Raw genomic sequence first — 21337 nt, 5'->3', positions numbered from 1 at the left:
TCACTAAACCGCACCCCCCTCCAAGACAGCAAGCTGGGTAAGTCCCTTTCCTGACAAAATCCGTCCACCTCAGCTGCTTCATTATAGTAGGGTAGAATAAACTCATGCAGGAAGAGAAGGAAAATATCCCAAAGAAAGGAAGATCTTGATTTCTTAATTTTTTATCAGCAAAGGACTGAAAGATAAAAAAAAATCTAAATGTTATATAAATAGTTCTTTTTTTTTTCCAGGATGCCTAAATTTGAAGAAGAAAACAAAATCTAGTTGCACACACACAAAAAAAATCATGAATTGCTCAAGGTGTGGCCTCCAGTGATTGTCTGGTCTCCCAAGTGTTCATCTTAATATTTTTCTTTTGAAGGATTGATTAAATACAGAGGCTATCTTTCAAGTTAATAACACATATTACCCAGAAAATTCAATTTTGATGAAAGCAAAATTGAAATCTGTGTATTCATTATAATAAAACTAGATATCTGTGGCACGCACGGCAGCTCCTCCCATGTTGGAGTGGTGGTTGGAGTCCTGGCTACTCTGCCTCTGATCTATCTGTGAAGGTACCCTGGGAGGCAGCAGGTGAGCTTCAATTCCTGAAGGGCTTCTGGACATTGACTTTAGCTAATTTCTCTCTCTCTCTCTTTCAATCTCTCTCTTCCTCTCTTTGTCATTCTCACTCTGCCTTTCAATTAAATTAATATACATTTTGAGAACATTAGATTTAAAAAAAAATTATCTCTATAAATGATACAATGAAAATTTAGTTAAAGAAGATGGGCAAATCCAATTACAATGATAAACTCCTTAAATCATTTTGTTTTTAAAAAAGCTCTCATGGTAATGTAAGAGATCCAAAAACTCAATTCAAAATTTTTTTGTCTTTGATCTGTTAAGGCGGTCCGTTTATACCTAGAATTTTCTAATATTGTGTTCTTTTTCCGGTTGAGCTAAGTTCCTATTGTCATCAGGATACTTTATATTTTACTGTAAGTATTTTGCAGAAATGATAGTTACAGCTCTTAAAACTCTATATTCATACTTGAAATTATTTTAAAGGTTTTTTTTTTTTTTAATTGGAAAGGCACATATACAGACAGAAGGAGAAACAGACAGGAAGATCTTCCATCCACTGATTCACTTCCTAAGTGGCGGCAACGGCCAGAGCTGAGCTGATCCGAAGTCAGGAGCCAGGAGCTTCTCCCAGGTCTCCCACGTGAGTGCAGGGTCCCAAGGATTTGGGCCATCCTTGACTGCTTTCCGAGGCCACAGGCAAGCAGCTGGATGCAAAGCAGGGCTGTTGGGTTCAGAACTGGCACCCATATGGGATCCTGGCGTGTTCAAGGCGAGGACCCCAGCCACTAGGCTACCGTGCTGGGCTCCATACATGAAACTAATATATCTTGTGTGTGTGTGCTACTGTGACTATTTTTTTTAGATTATTTATTTGAAAGACAGAATAACAGAGAAAGAGCAAAAGTATGCCAAGAAAAATCTTACACTGATTGGTTTGCTTCCCAAATAGCTACAATAGCCAGGTCTGGGCCAGGCCAAAATCAGGAGTCAGGAACTAGATCTGTGTTTCCCACACAGATGGCAGCAACCTAAGTACTTGCGCCATCTTTGATCGCCTTCCCAGGTGCCTTAGCAGGGAGGTGAGTCAGAAGCAGGGCAGCTTGAACTCAGACCAGCACTTTGATATGTGATGATGCCAGAACGGTAAACGGTAGCTTCGTCTGACACTGGCCTCCCTGACCAGCCTTTCCATGCAGATTACATGTACATAAAATGATTTCTCCATCTTTTATTTCCTGATAAAGTAGAAATTATCTGTTTCTTAATTAAAGGTTTTGTAAAACTTGCTTCCAAGGAAGAGGGTTTTGATGACTGATCAAATTGCATTTCATGGTGTATTAGGGTCTTAGGACTGTTGAAACGGAACACTGCAAATCCGGCGCCTGAACACAACACAGGTCTATTGTCTCAGAGTTCCAAAGATCCCGGATCTGATCCCTAGGTGTCAGCGGGTTCCTGCCAACTCTGGGGGTTCCTGTCTGCCATCTTGGCTGTTGCTGGGTGTGCAGCCGTGTCCCGCCAGCCACTTGGCCCATCTTCCACTTTCCTGGGTTCCGTGGTGTGCAGCCGTGTCCCGCCAGCCACTTGGCCTGTCCTCCACTGTCCTGATCTTCACGTCGTCTTCACTCTTAGCACATCTGCCCTTGGAAAACGAATTTCTTCTTTTTTATAAGGACAGTAGCATAGAATTAGGGACAATTCTAATAATTTTGTTTCAACTTGATTTTTTTTCTCTATAGAGGCCCCATTTTCATGTTCAGATATTGAGGGGTTAAGATTTTTAATATATCTTTTTGGGGGAACACAATTCAATCCGTTAAAAAATGGATACTATTTTTCTTCTGACTTTGTACTTTGTCTTTACTCAATTTGATCGTTTATATTTTTCTGAAAATGAGTTCTCACTTATGTTATGATTAACTTATAGTAGTGACTTCTAAAATAATCTGGAATCCAAACATTTGAGTTTATTTGCTCTTAATTTTTATTGTTTTTGTCATAAGTGTACACAATTAACTCCTCCAAGACTCAGTTTATATAGTCTAGATTTCTTTTAGCATTTCTTGCTGTTTCTGGAGAAACTTGCTAAGGTGGTTTTATTGTGGTAGTAAACTATGCAATTTAAAGTGCATCATTTACTACATTTGTGAATCTGTGAGGCTGTCCCCATAATCAACATAATGAATGTATCCATCTCAAAAGTTGTTGCATATTCTTTTGTAATCTTTCCTTCCTGTCCCACGCTCTGCCACCATCCCATGCACACTAGTCTGCTTTCCATTATATTAGAATATTACATAAATGGGATCATGAAACTTGTTTTCTTTTTGTCTTGTTAATTTCATTCAACATGACTATTTTGAGGTTCATCATGTTGACTTTCCAGGAGGTTAACTTCTCTTTTATGACTTCAATTGGCTTGTTTCTTCCTGTGTTTTGTTCCTGGTAATTTCATCAGAATAACCAGCCACCGCACAACATCTTTTGTGCATGGACTGATTTTTCCAGTCTATTGAATTGCTTTTAAATATTAAAATCCATGTTTTCTATTTCTAAGATTTTTAATTGGATTTTTTTCTAACCACCTAACGTTTTTTATTTCTCATCTTTAACTTCATTGTTTCTTGTTACTTTTGAAATGTATCCGTAATTTGTCACTTGAAGTGTCTTAAGAACACACATTTTCAGACCATTTTATCATTTGACCATTATTCTCAAAAGATTTGTTTATGCATTTATTTTTCTGAAAGATAAGGTGATAGAGAGAGAGAGACAAATAGAGATTAAAAGACACCTTCCTTCTGTTGGTTCACTTTTCAAATGCTTCCAACAGCCGATGGGTCGGGCTGACTCCAGGAACCGAGAACTCCGTTTGGAGGGAAGTATAGCATTTGGGAATTCATCCGCTGGCTCACAGGTGTCACAAAACAGAAAGCCAGATTGGAAGTGGAGTAATCCTGGAACTTGAACCAATATTCCATTATGGGAATCAGGTGTCTGAAGCACTGGCTTAACTCACTGTGTCACAACACTTGCCCCTTTCCACTACTATTTTAACTTACTTGGATTGATTCAGTTTCCCAAGGCTGAAAATAAGTAAATAATTGTTCTATTTCTTCATGTATTTGAGAACTTTGATTTGGGGCTTTTGTTCATATTGTAAGCTCTCTCTCTTCTCATCTCATATCCTACAACTTCTCCCTTTTTAAGAGTCTAATGCTTCCTTCTCATATGGTTATCCTGAAACAGTTTAGACACTATTGAAGATTCAGTTACCCAGCTAAAAGGGTGGCTTCCCACTGAGGCTGTATTTGTGTGTGTGTGTTTGTGTGTGTGTGTGTGTGTGCACGGGCAAAAGGAAATAACAGACCATAACCTTAAATATCAGAAATGACCTAAAAATATCATATTGATTAAAATAGACTTTTTGTGAAGTAATCCATCACTCTGAAAAGAACTATTTTGAAGAGATAATGGTGTGATTATTTTCAAAATCAATTCAATGTTAGAATTTTTGAAATACGTAGTTTTAAAAATTCTATGAAAGCAATTTTATTCTGCTCATGAGGTAGCTCCAGAGATTTTCATAGATGTTTCAAGGAACAAAGATTTCCAATTTCAGTTTTGGCTATTCTGTCTTAAAACTCGTGGGTTATCTGCCTTATTTATAAACAAACAAACAAACCTCCTGGTTTCCAGTGATTTTCAGGCTTGTGCCGTGAGACAGCAATAGCACAGGTCCCTGAGGTCCCCCAGATCTGTATCTGATGTAGAGATTTTGCCCAGAGGTTGAGACTGGCCAGGCAAAGGGCTGCTGAGCAATCCTTATTTCCCCAGAATTCTAGGATTAACATCCCTGTGCCACAGACATCCCCAGAAGCAATCTGTGAGCAGAGCATTGTGTGAGGCTGGTTGGGTACCTGGCACTTGGTGGTAGAATTCTTGGCAAGAGAGGAGAGGTGGCTTTTTTTAAAATTCAAGTGCTGCCTTAGAAGAGCAGTTTGCATGCAGGCCAGGGCTGTGTGCCTGACTAGGGAGCCTGAGGAGCTCTTCATTCATTCCACAGCTGGGAAACTCCCAAAGACCGGGAGTTTGCCACCACTGGGATGAACAACTGAGCTTCAAGTTTCTTTGGCTTGCTTGGTGATAATCCCTCTGGAGACCCAAGCTAGACTGAACACAGCTTGCTAAACCACCCAAAGCTAAATCCAAAGAAATACATTAATTTGATTTTTGAGCGTTTTCATCTGAATTAAAGTCTCTTGGGTGATACAACTGGAAAACAACATTTCTTTACAATGAAAACGTGTTTGGCATCCCCTCTCTATGCAAAGTTCAACTTCAGGGCAAACAAAAAGAAACATTCATTATGTAATCAGATCAAATTATTGGTTATAGAGAAGAGTTCCTGGCTTGGATTTCTTCTGTTATATTAAATAGATATTCCAACTTTTGTACTGCCAGTGCCATTTTATTCACAGAAATTCTTCAGTGTAAGTATTTTTTTCTTCAGAAATTTCCTCTCATGGTTTCTCATTCAGAAGTGGGGAGCCTCTCTCCTGCCAAAGGCCATTTGGATATGGCATGTATGGGCCATACAAAATTATCAACTTAAAAATCAGCCTGTTATTGGTTTCTTGAATTCTGAGTCCCTCCTGTGGCTGTCCTGCCAAGACTATACTAAGTCATTTTTTTAGGTCTTATCTGGCAAAGGAACTATAGGTTCCTAACTCATAATAGATATGGCTTTGTAAGTTTCATGATGGCATCCACGAAGACAGAATCGGTCCCTGCTTTTCCCAGAGACTGAAAATAAAGAAATGAAAACAATCCTGTAAGAACAGAGAATGTCTTCAATTCTGAGGACAGGAGAGGGAAGGGAGGGCATGATGAAATAGGAGATGGACAGGTGCTGGTTTCTCTTTTCTCTTTATCCACTTCCTGTGAGTTTTGTAAATCTCAGATACTTTCAATCTTTCCACCTAAAGCAGAAGGCACAGAGAGATTATGCTTGTGAGATATCAGCTGCGTAATTTTGACAACTTTGGACTTGAACAAAAATAAGCGAAACTTTAAAATTCCAGATTTTTAACTTTTGTGAAAATCAGAAGGTTTGGCCTCCTGGTGTCCATAGTTTACCAGGGCAACAGCTGGCAGCTACAGGTGGTGGCAAACGCTTTCCACTCACTCACAGTCAGAACCAGGCTTGCTTTTCTCCTTCCACTAGTGCCTGGGCCCTTTAGACATTTGCTCCTGAGATCCTTGTGCAAAGCAGAACACTCATTGCATTCTTACTGTTCATTTAACACATCATCAGGAATCTCTAGGACTTGATCATTGAACAGCAAATAGATTGTTCTCCCGATGAAAAGGAACAAGTGATAGCAATATTGTAGTGAAACAGACAAATAATAGCAAAGTATGTGACATTAGGTAAAAGTGCTATAAGGAAAAATAAAACAGGGCGTGTCAGATAGTCTTCTCTGTCTACGTGGATACATTGGAGGGAGTTACTTCCTTGGCCACTTGGAGGTCAGTGTGGCTTTGGTTAGTGAGACATCTGAAGCAATGATCTGTGTTGCCTAGAATGGGAACTTTTATCTCCTGGCCTTGACAATTCACTTCGCTTTTGCTCCTGTGACAAGCACTGAGTTCTAGGAAGAAGGAACAAATGGAGAAAGACTGCCACAGAGAGTTATCCAGACTGTCAGTGAAACTGTCATAATGACAAATTCACCTGAAGCAACTGTGATCTGGGGATGTGTTATTAGAGCAGCATGCTACAGGTTCTTCTGAGTAAAAGCGCAGTGAGGAGTCAGGAGTGGCAAGAATGGGGCATTGTGGATAGAGTCATATGGGAATTCCACTTGGAAGAGAGGACATTGAGAGGAAACTAGATTGAAGTGTGTGAGCTGATAGATTAGGGAGAGGACCATCCTCCAGGGGGAAAGGAACATTGTAGCCCCGTGTATGTTCTTATCATGCAGTCTTGAAACTTCAGCACATCTCAGCTTTTCTCCTCTCCCCAAATATGCATTAAATGAAACATACTAAAATGAGGGGATAGGCAGACATTTGTATTGCCAGTCTTGGGTCTCCACCTAGAATTCTGTGATAGCTGTCACCTAACTTCACCTTTAAGCTCAGCTCAGGATCAGATGCTACAGAATCTGTCAACTTGTTTGCCTGGTTCTCAACAGGAGTGAGGGCAGACAGCTTTCCTCCACAGGTTTAAAGCTGAGCTTATTCCCGAGGGAGAAGAAGCAACAGAACACACCGGGCTTCATTTTGTTTCCAGTGGCCTGTTAGGACTCTGTTTTACAGAAACACATAGAGTAAATCCGCTCAAAGATAAGGACAGCTTAATACGTTTTTCAGACATGAAATCTGTCTGGGCTGAAAGCAATTTCTTTTCCTCTCAACATGTCATACTGATGCTTAAATGATATTGCAAATCAGTACTCTTCACTTTCTTATCCATCAGTGCCATTCAGCTATTCAGTGTTTAATAATTTAAATTCTCATTTGTTTTGTTGAAGCACACAACAGTTTGTGCTTTCTAAGTTCTGTTATGTATATTTAAAGTCACTGTGGTATATCAATGTTTCTGCATACTTTAGCCACCAAATTAAACATGAACTGATGATTGTGATGAAGATAAAACAGGTAGATCCTTTTCAGTGTTCTTTTTCTATTATTTACTGTTTGCTTCATTCCTGAAAGAGTTGAGTCCAGTCATCCCTTGGTGCTGTACTTTGAGTGTTTTATTTGCACTCTTGGATCTCAGAAATCACATATTCTGTGAACTTTTCCTCCCAGCCCAGGGTGCATGAGTACAAGAAAGAAAGGAAACAGAAAGAATGCAGAATTCTTCAGACGAGGTGTGCAGCCAGAGGTAGAGTCAGAGTGGGAGAAATCATAGGTGAGGGGGACTAGAACAGGACAGAGAAGCCATCTAACAGCTCCTGTCTACTGCAAATAACTCAAATAACTGCAGCAGCCAGGACTAGGCCAGGCTAAAGCCAGAATTCTGGTACTTGGTCTGGTTTCACAGGTGGGAACCCAGCGGTGCACAATAGCACAATGCTGGAATACGGAGTGTGACCAGGACTGGAACCCAGTAACTCCAATACATGTGATGTGGGCATCCTTTCCACCCTGAGGCTTGGCAATATAAATATTGTATCCATTCAGTGGATATCTACAATTTTCTTTTTATAAAACTGTGTGGGAAATTGGAAGCAGAAAGGGGAGCCTGTAATATACTCTAGAAGCATTCAGCACTCCATGGGATCTTACTGATAAGGAAAGGAATTCAGTCCTGCAGGCCTCTCGGTGTTTACTCTGTGCTTTGCAGCCACATGATGTGTTATGATTTACAAGATAGTGTTCTGAGAACTCATGATCTCATTGGAGAAGCAATATTTACACATGCAGAGCAAGTTGAGCATGCTTGAATGCACAGTATAAACTGCGATATTGACAAGAAGCTCTGTGAAAGATCAGAAAGGGGATATTGGCATCTCCCTACTGGCTGTGCCTGGGGAAGCCACAGATGCTAGATTCAAAGCATGAACCCTAGCTGCTCACTGGAGTTCCTGCCTCGCTCCTGGCCTAGCCCCTGGCCTAGTTGTTTTAGCTTTTTGGGCAGTGAGGCAATAGACAGAAGATCTCTCCCTCTTTTTGTCTCCCTCTACCAATGTTTCAATTAAAAACACAAATAAACCTTTAAAAAAGATAAAGTGGCAGCTGTATTTCTAGCTGTTTTTTAAGGGATCTCCACTCTGTTTTCCACAGTGGCTGCACTAATTTATACTCCTATCAACAGATTATCAAGCGTTCCTCTTCTCCATGTCGTTTCCAGTATTTGTTGCTCTCCGTGTTGTGCATTTTATGCATTCTGACAGGCGTGACCTTGATTGCATTTACCTGACATATATTCCTTGGTCAATTGTATTTGCTTCTTTTAAAAACTATCTATTGAAGTCCTTTGTTCATTTCTCAAGTGGATTGCTTATTTTTTGGTTGAGTTTTTAATGTCGCTGGCTGGTATGTTTAATCTATCAATCCTTTGTCAGCTATGTGGTTTGGCATGTTTTATTTTTATGTTCTGGATGTCTCTTCACTCTATTGATCATGTTGAGGAGTGCGAGAGCAACCACACTGGACCAACGTGTAGGATGTTAGGAAGAGTCTATTTCCCAAGCTTGGTGACAGCTGCTCCCATTACACTCCAGGAGCTACTACATCGAGCAGCTAGAGGCAGGGGTTTTTAAAGCTCTCATCCTTCAGTCAGATTGAGAGCCACGCAATACAAATAGAGTTTTAGGCAGACAGGGAGTTACCAGAGTCTACAGTTTTCCTATAGTTCACTTAATCCAATACAATAGCAGCCAGAGGGGCCAGGTGCGCAGAACCTCCTGAGTCAATACCGTGCTGTCCGTTGTTCTGAATGGTGCAGAAGGAGGAGTGGGGTGAACTTTTTGCACCTTCACTTAAATGGCGGGAGGGGACAAAGAGGTACCTGAATCACCATGTTTATATCAACACTGTTCACAATAGCCAAATTTTGGAATCAACCAAGGTGTCCATCATCCGATGACTGAATAAAGAAATTTTGGTGTGCATAAACAACGGAATATTACACAGCTATGAAAAGAATTAAATTCTATCACTTGCAGAAAAATGAACATAATTAGAGGGACATAATTTGAATTAAATAATCATACTCAGAAAGACAAATGTTTTTCCTTATATGGGGAATTAAAATGGAAAGAAATTAGCAAAAAGTAAGAAATGTCTAAGTATATGTATCTGTACGCTATACATAAGGTTTTGTAAAAATTTTAAATTAGTATTATTATTTTCTTTGTCATGCCGTAGTACTAACATATAGGCTGGAATTTTCCCTTTTCCTTTCTCCAGGGCTAGATACTTAGTGAAGCATCATGAAGTTGTTTTTGTTTGTTGTTGTTGTTGTTGGGTTTTTTTTTTTTTTTTTTTGTATTTTGCTTTTAAAGTTCTCTCCAAGGCCCAGCTCAATAATCACACTCACATTGGAATGAGGTTCACCAGGCTACCTTTCCACCAACTCATTCCTGAGGTTACAAATACTAAGAAACACAGAGTTTGAAAAATAAGCAGATAAAAGAGGCAGAAGGAAGGACACTGGAAAATCTTGAGGGCAACAGAGAGGACACTGGTAAGTGAGCGGGCAGTGCAATGGTCCTGGTCACCTGGATGATAAATTAAAAAATATGTGAAAGTGTTGGAAAACGGGGCACAGGACAGAACAGAAAAATCTTCGTATGTTTCACACTTTGGTTCAGAGTGGAACTGAATCTTGTGTAGTTAGAAGTGTTAAGGAATAAAAATCAACAAGACAGAAGGAGGCAAGCTACTCCAGTGCTATTAGCCACATATAAAAGATATTTTCATCTGGATAAATTCCACGGGGATGAGATGAGGAGAGATGGAGTATAAACCGGAGCAACTCACTTCTTGTTTGGCACTGAATCTTGCCACTTTCCTGGGTTCAAAGTGACAGAATCAGAGCCCACAACATGCAGAAATGTAGAGCAGGAAGAATAGGTGGTAAGTTGAGTATTGACCAATAAGTATCCAGAAGTCAGGATGCTCGTCTGGAGAACAAAATAGATGACCTTTGGACAGCAACTTAGGACTACTGCCTTTGGCCTTGAATCTTTACTCACAGATGGAAGGCTGGACAAACAACCTCTTGTGTTACAAATCCCCCTATTTCCCAGAGTTTGCGTATATTTCTTTTGCTAAAAGCACCAACATGTTGAAAAAAAAAGTTTCTGATAAACCATGCAGCATATGATGGAAACAAGTCACAAACAGACCATACATTTTGGAGGACAGGCACTAGAATTTTTATCGCAGAAAGCTGCATTTCGTACTGTTGTGTCATCAATCTCCACCTATTTGATTCCATCTCCACTTCAGACTTGGCAAGGTCATAAGCAAATTCGTCATTTTCTTGCCTTGACAGTTCCCTGTTTCTTGAATGATACCATCAACTTCTCCATCCCCACAAAATGGAAGTGCTTTCAAGTATGACTGCTCCAAAAACTGGCGGAGACTTTCTGCCAACTATTAGCTCATTTGTACATCCTTCCTTATCTTGACATGCTATCATTAGTATGCTTCTAAAAACATACACCCCAAGCTTTAATTTTTAACAAATGTAAGGGAAGGAAGAAATAATAATTCTTTCCTCTTTCCCAGGGTCTACTTAAAATTCGGAGCTATTTATGATTATCAGACTTTAATATTTCCTGACTGTTTACTTGGTATTTGACAAATGATAAGGTCTGCTGAATATTTATAGAATAAAAATGAGTAAATGAACTAACGCATGCAAAAAAAAGTAATGTGCCCCAAAGAAGCCTACATAAAGAATGACCTAACAATGTAGACTAGACTGCACAAGCTGTTGTGCGAGAGAAAGAACGCATTTCTGTTTCAAGGAGCTAACTGCTTCTCACTGGAGAATATGGCAGTGACATCATCAGTACTCTGACATTGTCTGTGACCATCAACTTCCAGACTGTAAGAAGTTGTTCTAGCAGGTGTGCTGAGAACTGAACTCAAGGGACATCTGAAAGTACCTTCTCGGTTCCTCAGACAACTCCCTTTAGGAGTTTAAAACATCTGAAATGACATGAAAGACTGAAATTAAGAAAGCAAATGGATTAAAATGGGGGATTGGAAGTTCCCTTGATGGTTAATTTGAGACTTTTTGTTCACTTTTTTGGGGTCAAGCTTAGTTCAAGAAATATTTATTCTTTACCTTTATGCTTAACTGCTGTCCAAATAAATCCTGGAGGAAAATTGTGAATGAGAAATATTTTTTTTCTATTTTTATTTTGAAACAATTGTTTCATATTGTGGGCCTAACAGTATCTATAGAAACTTTAACTATTACATAAAATTCTTACAGATTTTAAGCCAGGGTATTATTTTGGTCAAAATTGAAGTTTATAACTTTATGTTTTTTTGTATTATAAAGTTATGTATGCAGATGATCAAAATAAGAAAATGATGTTTTCTAGTGTTTTCACTGTCAATAATCACGTTTTGTAACCTTTCCTCTTTTTCCTATGCTTGCATCTATCTAAGGAACCAGTGTTGATACACACTAACGATTAAAGAAATGCTTTAATCAGATTGGCTTTTTTTCCCTAATATTCTTTAAATGTTTAGGATCCCATCTGAGTGAACATGTTACATACAGTTGACATGTATCAGGTTCCTCAGACCATTGCAATTTTCCAGACTTTCCATTCTTGACAACCTTGGTATTTTCAAGTATTGCTTGGATGTTCTGTGGAGTCTCCTTTGCCTGAGATTAGACATGTTTATGCCATGGTTATTCTAGTGTTATGCAGTTGGACAAGGAGAGCCACAGACATTAAGTGCCATCCTAACATCTCATTACAAGGACAGCTACTGTCAACACAACTTGCCAGCTCTCACATCATCCTTCATCACCGGGCTGAGTGTTTACCCATTTCTTCTGTAGTGAAGTTACTCTCCTGGCCCTCTTTGCTCTCTGCTCTTCGAAATGTACCCCATAGGGGCCCACAAGCAAGGGCTGAGGAACTGCAGCACTGCTCCAAGGCAACAGAATCTGCATACATTGTTTAGATATTCTTCATGAGTAATTTCCTTATTCTGTGTGTGTGTGTCTAGCTCACTTAATCATTTATTGGTATCAGTGTGGATTCATAAATATTTAATGTTATTTAATACTATGTTTAATACTATGTTATTGACCTGTTATTCAAATTGTTCCAGTTTTGGTTATGGGGATCTCTTCAACTGGCTGAAAAATGTCCATTTGGCAATAATACATTTCTCTTTGTGGTTTTTTTGTGCAGTTCTTTACTTTTTGGCACTATGAGAAACTCCAGAGTGAACTTGCATTTTCCCTAGCCCAGCCCTAAAGTTAATTAGGGAATGGAATTAGAAATCAAGATCCGAGTGAGGGGGTGCTCATTGGTGCTGCAATGCTGTTGCTGTTAGGTCCTGTCAGGAATTATGTGTGGGTAATAACTGGTATGTGCGCATGTTACTATGATGATGTCTTCCTGTATATTCATTCATATCTATATTAACTAAAAATGAGTTCATGCTGGTGTCTCCAACTCTGATCCAGAAAGTACTACATGAATCATCCTCGACTTCTTCCTAGTTTGTCTATAAACTCCCACTCCAATACTGAGAGACTTAGCTTCCACCATCTGTCATCCATTTATTTGATTGCTCAATTCGGCTGTGGTTTCAGAATGGTTAACTCCAATCCTCATGGGAAACAACCTTACCAGTTAGAACACAGTGCTTATGGATAGTTTTAGTGTCCACTCATTTCCAAAGTTATTTTCTTCATCGTTTTCAATGCCACTATCTTTGCCACTATCTGAATTTCGTGATAGGGACAGATGATCTTGATAGGTTTCGGAATTTGCTTACATTAAGTTTCACACTTTGTACCAATAAAAAACAGCAAGCTTTGACAAATGAATGGTATCATATAACCACTATGACGGAACCATCAGAATAGCTTTCTCACCCTAAAAACTACCCCCTTATGCTTCACCTATTTGACATCCTCCTCATTCTTCAAGTCCCTAACAACTGTTGATCTGTTTGATATCTCTAATGCCTGGTTTCTTGTAGAACTTCATAAAAGCGGCATCATATAGTATTAAGATGTCTCAGACTGCCTTATTTTACTTAGAAAAATGCTGTTAAGGTTTATTCATGTGCTTGCATGGCTGGAGAGCTTGTTTCTTTTAATTGTTACATAATATTCCACTGAATGGATATGCCATGATTTATTGATTTATTCACTTACAAAAAGGAATATTGATTACTTTCAGTTTGGGGTTATTATAAATAAAGCTGCTACAAATATACACATGTAGGTTTTGTGTGCATATATATTTCCAGATCAGCTGAGCAAATCCTTAGGAACCCGATTATGAAACCATAGAATTCACCTATATTTAGCACTGTGACAACTAGTAAGCTAAATTATCTTGCATCTCTAATAGCAATGAATGAGAATTTCTGTCATTCAGCATATTTATCAGCAATTTCTATCACTAATTTCTTGGATACTAGCTATTCTAACAGATACATGATTGCATCTTGTTTGAACTTGTGTTTTCCTGGCAACAAGTCATGTTGTACATTTTTTTCTCTCTTTTATTATAAGGTTTATTTACCTTTATTGGAAAGGCATATTTACAGAGAGGAGAGACAGAGAAAGATCTTCATTCACTGGTTCATTCCCCAAGTGGCTGCAACAGCCGGAACTGAGCCTATCTGAAACCAGGGGGCAGAAGCCTCCTCCAGGTTTCATATGAATGGTCCTATGGTCTTGGGCTATCCTCTACTGCTTTTTCAAACCACAAATGGGGAACTGGATTGGAAGTGGAGCAGCCAGCACATGAACAGCTGCCCATGTGGATGCTGTCACTTAGAAGTGGAGGATTAGCCAATGTGCAGGCTACCATCTTTTCATAAGCTTATTTTCTGTGTGTTTTCTTTTGTGTTGTTTTTGTTTGTTTTTATCTGCTTTATTCTTACTGAGTTTTATGAGTTTTTCTGTATATTTCAGATACAAGTTCTTTTATCCAGTATGTGATTCCCAAGTGTTTTGTTTTTGTACCCTGTTATCTTAATTTATTTGAAAGGCAGAGTTACTTAGAGAGAAAGAGAATGAAGCACGGGGAGGTATCATCCATCTTCTAATTCACTCCCCAAATTGCCACAACAGTCAGAGCTGGACCGTAACCATGAGCCCCAATCAGGTCTCCATGCGAATGCAAGGATCCATGCATTTGGGTCATCTTCTCCTTCATTCTCAAGTACATTATCAAGGAGCTGGACTGGCACAGCAGTAGCCAAGTCATCAACCAGTACCTGCACGAGGCAGCTTATCGTATTATACTGACGTGTCAGCTGCAGCATTGCTGTTTTAATGTTCTAGTTTTCACAGAGCAATACATTACGAACATCTTCCCATATACTTCTATACAATCATTGTTTAGTGCTATAAAGTATTTCATTGTATGAATGCATCATGCAATATGCTATGGCTGGACAAATAGCTGGATTCTAGCTTTTTTTGCCTTCTAAAAACAAAACAAAATAAAAATGGGTAGTCTTTTTGGTAAGCACTCTCTCAACTACTTACTTAGAATAAATGTCTTTAAATCAAAATGCTATGTCCAAAGGTACTAAGGGTAAATGTGCCTTGCCTTGATGTGCCATGGTTGGTTTATAAAGCATTTCCTTACCTTGTTAGTTCAGGGTCGGAGGGATGCCACAGGTGCACTCAGCCCTGTTATATGCTTTGATAGCTCATGTGACTCAAACACTCAGAAACCTTCCACTCCACATCAAAGCTGCATTCCAGCCTTCATAAGATTGACATCCTTCCACGTGTTTCAGCTTGCATTCTAAACCTTAATTTAAGCCTCAGGTATTCGAGGAAAACTGCTAGTTAGTCCGTTTTTAAAGACATATTTTCATCTTAAGTTATTTTTCCAATATTTTGGCTTCTCTATATAATAATGAAATAATAATTTAAATTAAGATATTATTTATTTATTTATTTATTTAGGTGAAAGCAGAGTGAGAGAGAGAGAGATAGAGGGCTTCCATCCATTGGCTCACTCGCCTAAATGCCTACAACAGCCAGGGTTGAGCCACAACAAACCCTGATACCAGAAATTCCATCTGACTCTCCTACTTGGGTAACTGGGATCCACATACTTGAATAATCACCTGTTGATGACATAGCAAATTTGAATCAAAAATAAAAGTGGGACTTGATCCAAAGAACCCTGAACTGGAATGTCAATCTCCCCAGTTGCCACTTAACCCACCATGCCACCACAGAGGTCCCTGAAAATGAAGATATTGAGAAGGCATGTGGGTGATGTTAAGTTACTAAGATTATGGAATGATTTGGGCTTCTGGACTGCATGAAAACCTCTGTGTGCCACAAGGCCCTTTCTTCCTCTCTTATCAGATAGTGTCTCCATTGCATTCCTGTGATAATCAATCTTAGACTTAGTTTTTTACTATTGATTTTCTGTGAAATTTTGAATGTCCTTATGAAACAGTTTCATTTATTTATCTGAGGAGTAGGAAGACACACGCAAAGAAGATCAGAGAGAAAAAGTTCTTATCTGCTGGTCTATGCCGTGACTATTCACAATACTTGGGACTAGACCTCACTGAAGCTAGAAAATGAGCACTCAATCCAGGTCTCACATAAGCATATCAGAAAGCCAACTACTTGAGGCATTACCACTGCCTCCCAGGGTTTTCATGAACAGGAACATGGGGACAGGAGCTAGAGCTAGGTATTGAACCCAAACACTCATTATCAGACACGAACTTCTTCACCACAGGCCCAGATTCTCTCTATTTCTTTTGGGGGAGGGGGGGATAAAAACAGATTTATTGTATATTTTTTCTTTTTTAAATAATAAATTCATTTTACTTTTGATGATATTTACATAGTTGAGAGGGATGCATGCCCATGTGAACCACTGATTTGGATGGAAAGGGATGAGAAATGGGGGAAAATAGATGAGACAACTGTCTCCAATCTCCTTTTTTCCTCCCTGTATCTGGGGAAAGTGAGTGAGAGAAAGGGAGAGGGCCACTCCCAGCAGCCTAACTGCATCAGTGCCTGGGGATGGCGGATGGCCACTTGATGCCATCTTAGAATCCCCAGTGTGCAACATGTTTCAAAGGTACTGCTAAGTGTTTGGATAGTTCTGAGATGCTGTTGATTTCATTGCTCCAAGGTTGAAGAAATCCTTTCAAGGTCCATTCACCGGCATAGTCAATCTTAGAATCTCATTTTGCCCACATACTTGCTGTCAAAGTTTGACCGGGAGAGTGGTCCATTTTGTTCTGCCCTCATTGGTACTAGATGTTCTCTGCAGGCCTCAGTGAACTGGTTGTCATGTCCCACATGAACAGCTAGACATGCCATCCACTGCACAGGCCTCAGAAACTATGGAGACCCAGTTTTGAAATATGTACTCCACAATCCTGAGATTTTTCACTATGGTTGAAGCTCTGAGTCCAGTGTTTCAGTTAGGTGGGTCCCCAAAAAAACTTCACCACAGGTGACTCTAACCTGACCCCTGTGTGTGCTAGTCAGTGTGGTATCCAGCCCAATCTATCACCTATATAATCCTACACACATGTTAGTGGTTGTAGTCAGCTGGTTGATTCTGTCCCCAACTTTACCTCATATGCAAACCAATGGATGCTACAGCTGAACCTAATCTTCTCACCACACACTTGGCCCTCATGCACAACAGTAGGAACTGCAACCTGGTCAGAGCAACCCTCAATAACCTCTCCCAGAACCGCCCCCAGTCCTGGTTCCTGTGCATGCTGGTATGTGCAGCAGCTTGGTCCAGTCTGCCCCATATCCCATTCGGCTCTCATACACATCAATAGGCACTGGAGCCTAGCTCGGTACATAGCTAGCTTTTAGGCTTAAAATGTTGGATATCTTATACCGAGCTAGGTATATGTCTTATATCTTAAAAATATAGAAAACAGAAATAAATACTTTTCTTTAAAAATAAAAAATTCTACAACGTTCTCTGAGAACTGTTAGAAAACAGGCTTGGACCGTCCCATCCTGGAGTGAAAGAATCACCCACATTCCCACTTTGTTTTTATGCGTTTGGTGTAATCCACCCACTTTGACACCGGAGTAATGTTCACCCAGGAATGGCAGAGAGAAGGTCCAGTAGCAAAAGCTGTGCTCATTGGCCTATCCTATCACTTGTTTTTGCTTTGTTCTAGCTACCAGGCACTGCTGCTAACCTTTAGCCCACAGTAGTTTTTGACAAGTATGGAGGCAGTAAATCAAGGAACTCTGCCTTTCCTAAGAATGTATTGTGACACATTGAACTGAGAACCATGTCAGTTGCAACAGATCTGTACTTTAACAAGTACCTTGGATCTGTAGGAATATAAACTATTCGTGGTTTTACAGGCCTTTTAGGGAAAGCTACTGCCCTTGTTCATGCTCTAGGTGCTGGGGAATGCATAGCAGCACTGGGTGCCAAGAATTTAAACAGCCGGATGATGAGTTCAGCATTAAGAGCTGCAGCTGGATCCAGAAAATGTGTATGACTGAACTGATGCTGCAGCTAAAGACAGTTTCTCTGCACATTGTATTCACTTGTGTAAAGCTGAACTTGAGATTCTGAGATACCTTCCCACTCCACACAACTTCGGATATTTGCTAATTGAAGGGCTTTTACAGCTACTTCACTTGTGTTTCTCTTTCACTAGACAATGGCTCTCCTTAGGTGAAGGATGTGTTATGTCTATACAAATCCTCTCACTCTCCATGCAAAGCTATGAACTCAAACAAGCAGCTGGTTAAATAGAGTAAATTGTGTGACACAGAAAGCAAGTGTTAACAACATGAGGATGAAAATGGACCTAAGCTTCTCCCTCCCCCAAACCTCCAAACACTACTGTTTTCCTTAGAGTGTATGTCCATAGGAACTCAATTTCAAAGTTTTATCTAGGTTGCTTTTCGGCATCAATAAAATTTGCAAAGTTTATTTATAATCTTATTTTTAATGTTTATTTATTTCAAAGGCAGAGAGGAAGTGATCTTCCATCCATGGGGCATACTGCAAATGCTTACAATAGCTGGGGCTATGCCAGGCTGAATTCAGGATCGAGGAACTCTATCCAGGACTCCCGTGGAGGTGGCAGAAACCCAAGGACTTGAGCCATCAGCTCACATCTCTAGTGCATGCATTAGTAGGAGATTGGATTGGAATCATACCGGGACTTCAGCCCAGGCACTTATATGGGATCCTGGCATCCCAAATAGTGGCTTAGCCTGCTTTGCAATATCACCTGCCCCTGTTAATTTAAAATTCTTATTTAAAGAGAACTTTCTGGGCCATGTATTGTTAGTACTCCTATAAGTTTTCACTTAGAAGTTTATTTTCATTTTAATTTTCTTTCATTCATCTTGAGATTTTCAAGCCTCTTATATGAAGACATTGTAGACATGGGAAATGTATCATGAATTTGTGTTAAATAAGTAGATTTTTATCTGCTCTTGACATAAGAAAAAAGATCTACTCCACTATAGTAACCAATTTGCTAACTTTTTATCCCATAACATCATGTAAATCTCAAATCTACACAGTAAAATTTATGGATTAATAAATAGAAGAAGTGAAACAGAAAGAGCAAACGAGGTATTCCCATAAAAACATCGCTTCCACTTCCTTTTCACCTTCTAGCTTCTATAACTCCCAGGAGAGGAGAGACACTAACAAAAGCAGAATTCAGACACAGTGTTGATAGAGCACCTAGCTCTTCCTATGACATGCTGCTTACTTCCACGACAATGTATCAAAGTAAGTAATAATAGCCTCATTTTTCAGGGAGGGATACCAAAAGGGCCAAGGGAGTAACTTGGTCAATGCCACTGAGGTGTGGTCAGTATTTGAGCCCAGCTCTGGCTAATTGGTTAGAGTTCATTAGCTTATTCTCTGTTGGCATCAGGTTGAGATATTTTGCATGTAGCTGGAGTTGGATGAGCTAAGAATTGTGGCTATGGCTATAGTTCCTAATCACAGGCACACAGTAAGCAGGCAGCAACTTTGTGAAGGTTGAGGTTAGAAGCTGTGGCAATCGCAGCTCGCAAGACCAGGCCCATAAAGTACCTGGGAAGATCAGATAGCATCAATGATGAATGAGTTCTCTACCCAGACTTCACTTGTAGACCATCCCCAACCTCTCTGCCTGCAGTAAGCAAACCTGAACTCTGTATGGGATTTTCCTATTGAAACTGTAGCAAACCAGCAGGCTTCGGAATCTATGCTTTCCTCTAGATGGAAATGAATATTTGAGTATAGAGAAGAAGGCAAGGGAAAGAGACTCATATGCAAGGGACTTTCTACTATTGCTAGACCAAGAAGGATTCAAAGGAAACACGCTGTAGAAGGGAAAAAATGAGATGAGAAATGATGAACATATTTTTAAGTATATACATAAAATTTCACATAGATAGTCCTTATTGTCCTGTATTAAAAATCAGTTTCTCCTTCATACTAGCATGATCACAAAAGTCACAGTCATTGGAATGGCCCTGGATGATGCAGGAGACTGGCTGAGGGAAGGTGTGGATGCAAAGAAATAGCAAAGAAATGTAATGTGGCAAACATAATTTATAAACTGCAAATATAGTTACCTTCAGGTAAGAAGACAGCCCAGTCACTTCTATAAATTATTAGGGTATTTCCACATGTTCCAAATCCTATGATTATTTTCTGGGTTTGTGTGGAAATGAAGTTTCAGTGACATCTTTCTTACTCTCTTCCTAGAGCAAAAATTATGGGTAAGGGAAAGACTTATTCAGAAGAAATTGTATTTCTGGACACTGTCTTCCTTCAAGGCATCTTTCATAAATTTACCACTGATCTTTGTAGATCACTTCATACATTAATTCATTAAACACTCCTTTTAGCAGACCTCCAAGTCATTAGTCACCACACTTGACATTAAGGATATAAAGATGAACAACACATTCTACGATCCCAGCGAGTTCATGTTTAGGAAAAGCAGACAACAAATGGCCACTGATGTGGAAGGTTAAACCTTCCATGGCTGCATAAAGTGTTACGAACACATCTGCTATGCGGAAGCATCTTCTAGGCAGACCACTTCTTAAAATGAATTCAACTTCTTGAGAAAAATAAGCTGGCATCATTCAACTTCTTAACCCCAAATTAATCACTCTCTAGTTGTTGAAGCCCTGTAGCCATAAAGACTTTAATTCTCTTTTACTAAAATCCATTGACACGTAGCCAAGCCCAATATAATACAATTCTAGGGGGAAATATCATGTTTCTCTGATATGTAATTGAAAAACTCTGTACTTAGGATCCATGACATTTTCATTGCATAACAATTTGGAGAAATCTCATCAGACCACATATTAAGAAGGTATCCCATGGCAACCATGAGCTGCTGCTTGGTCTCTCAAAGCTGAACATGAATGTGAGCTCTGGCTTATCAAATGAATGGAAGAAGCCAAGGCAGCAAAAGTTTGCATATCTTTTCTATGTTATTAAGTTACATAGCCCTCTGGGCCTACATGAGCTTTTGTGAAAGAAATCTTGTGTCCCACACTTGACTCCATTGGTTGCATATGTTTGACTTCTGAGCTAAGGTGGCTCTCCCAGGTCATGTGTGTTTCCATAAACTTCATAGGCCTGGGTTCTTTTTACCTGAAGCAGGGAGGACTTAGTCTCTGATGAGATAGTGAAGCAAAGAATGGGAAAAGGGCACATCATCTTAGTCCTCTCCCACTTTATTTTTCTTTTTTGCCATCTTCTACTGAGTTTGGACATGTTGGGGTACATGGAAATCAAAAGTGGATTCACTGAATTTAGCAGTTTGTAAGTCTGGGGCTGGGTGGAGTCACAACAACAGGTAGGACTTCCAGATACTGTGAGCAGTGCTACTGAAGGATAACTGTGATGAAGCAGCGGGCAGAAGCGTAGAGGCCACAATTCTCTCCATGTGGAGGGAAAACACTCAGAACCTATACAGCACCCTGAAAACTGACTGACCCTGCTACACTGGGGCTTCCCGGTAAATTCCTAAATGATCACTGAGGACTGGAACTGTGGAAATGGGTACTAGATAATGG

Source organism: Ochotona princeps, chromosome 5 (assembly GCF_030435755.1).
Source record: "Ochotona princeps isolate mOchPri1 chromosome 5, mOchPri1.hap1, whole genome shotgun sequence".
Lineage (NCBI taxonomy): Eukaryota > Metazoa > Chordata > Mammalia > Lagomorpha > Ochotonidae > Ochotona > Ochotona princeps.
This window is presented reverse-complemented; position numbering follows the sequence as displayed.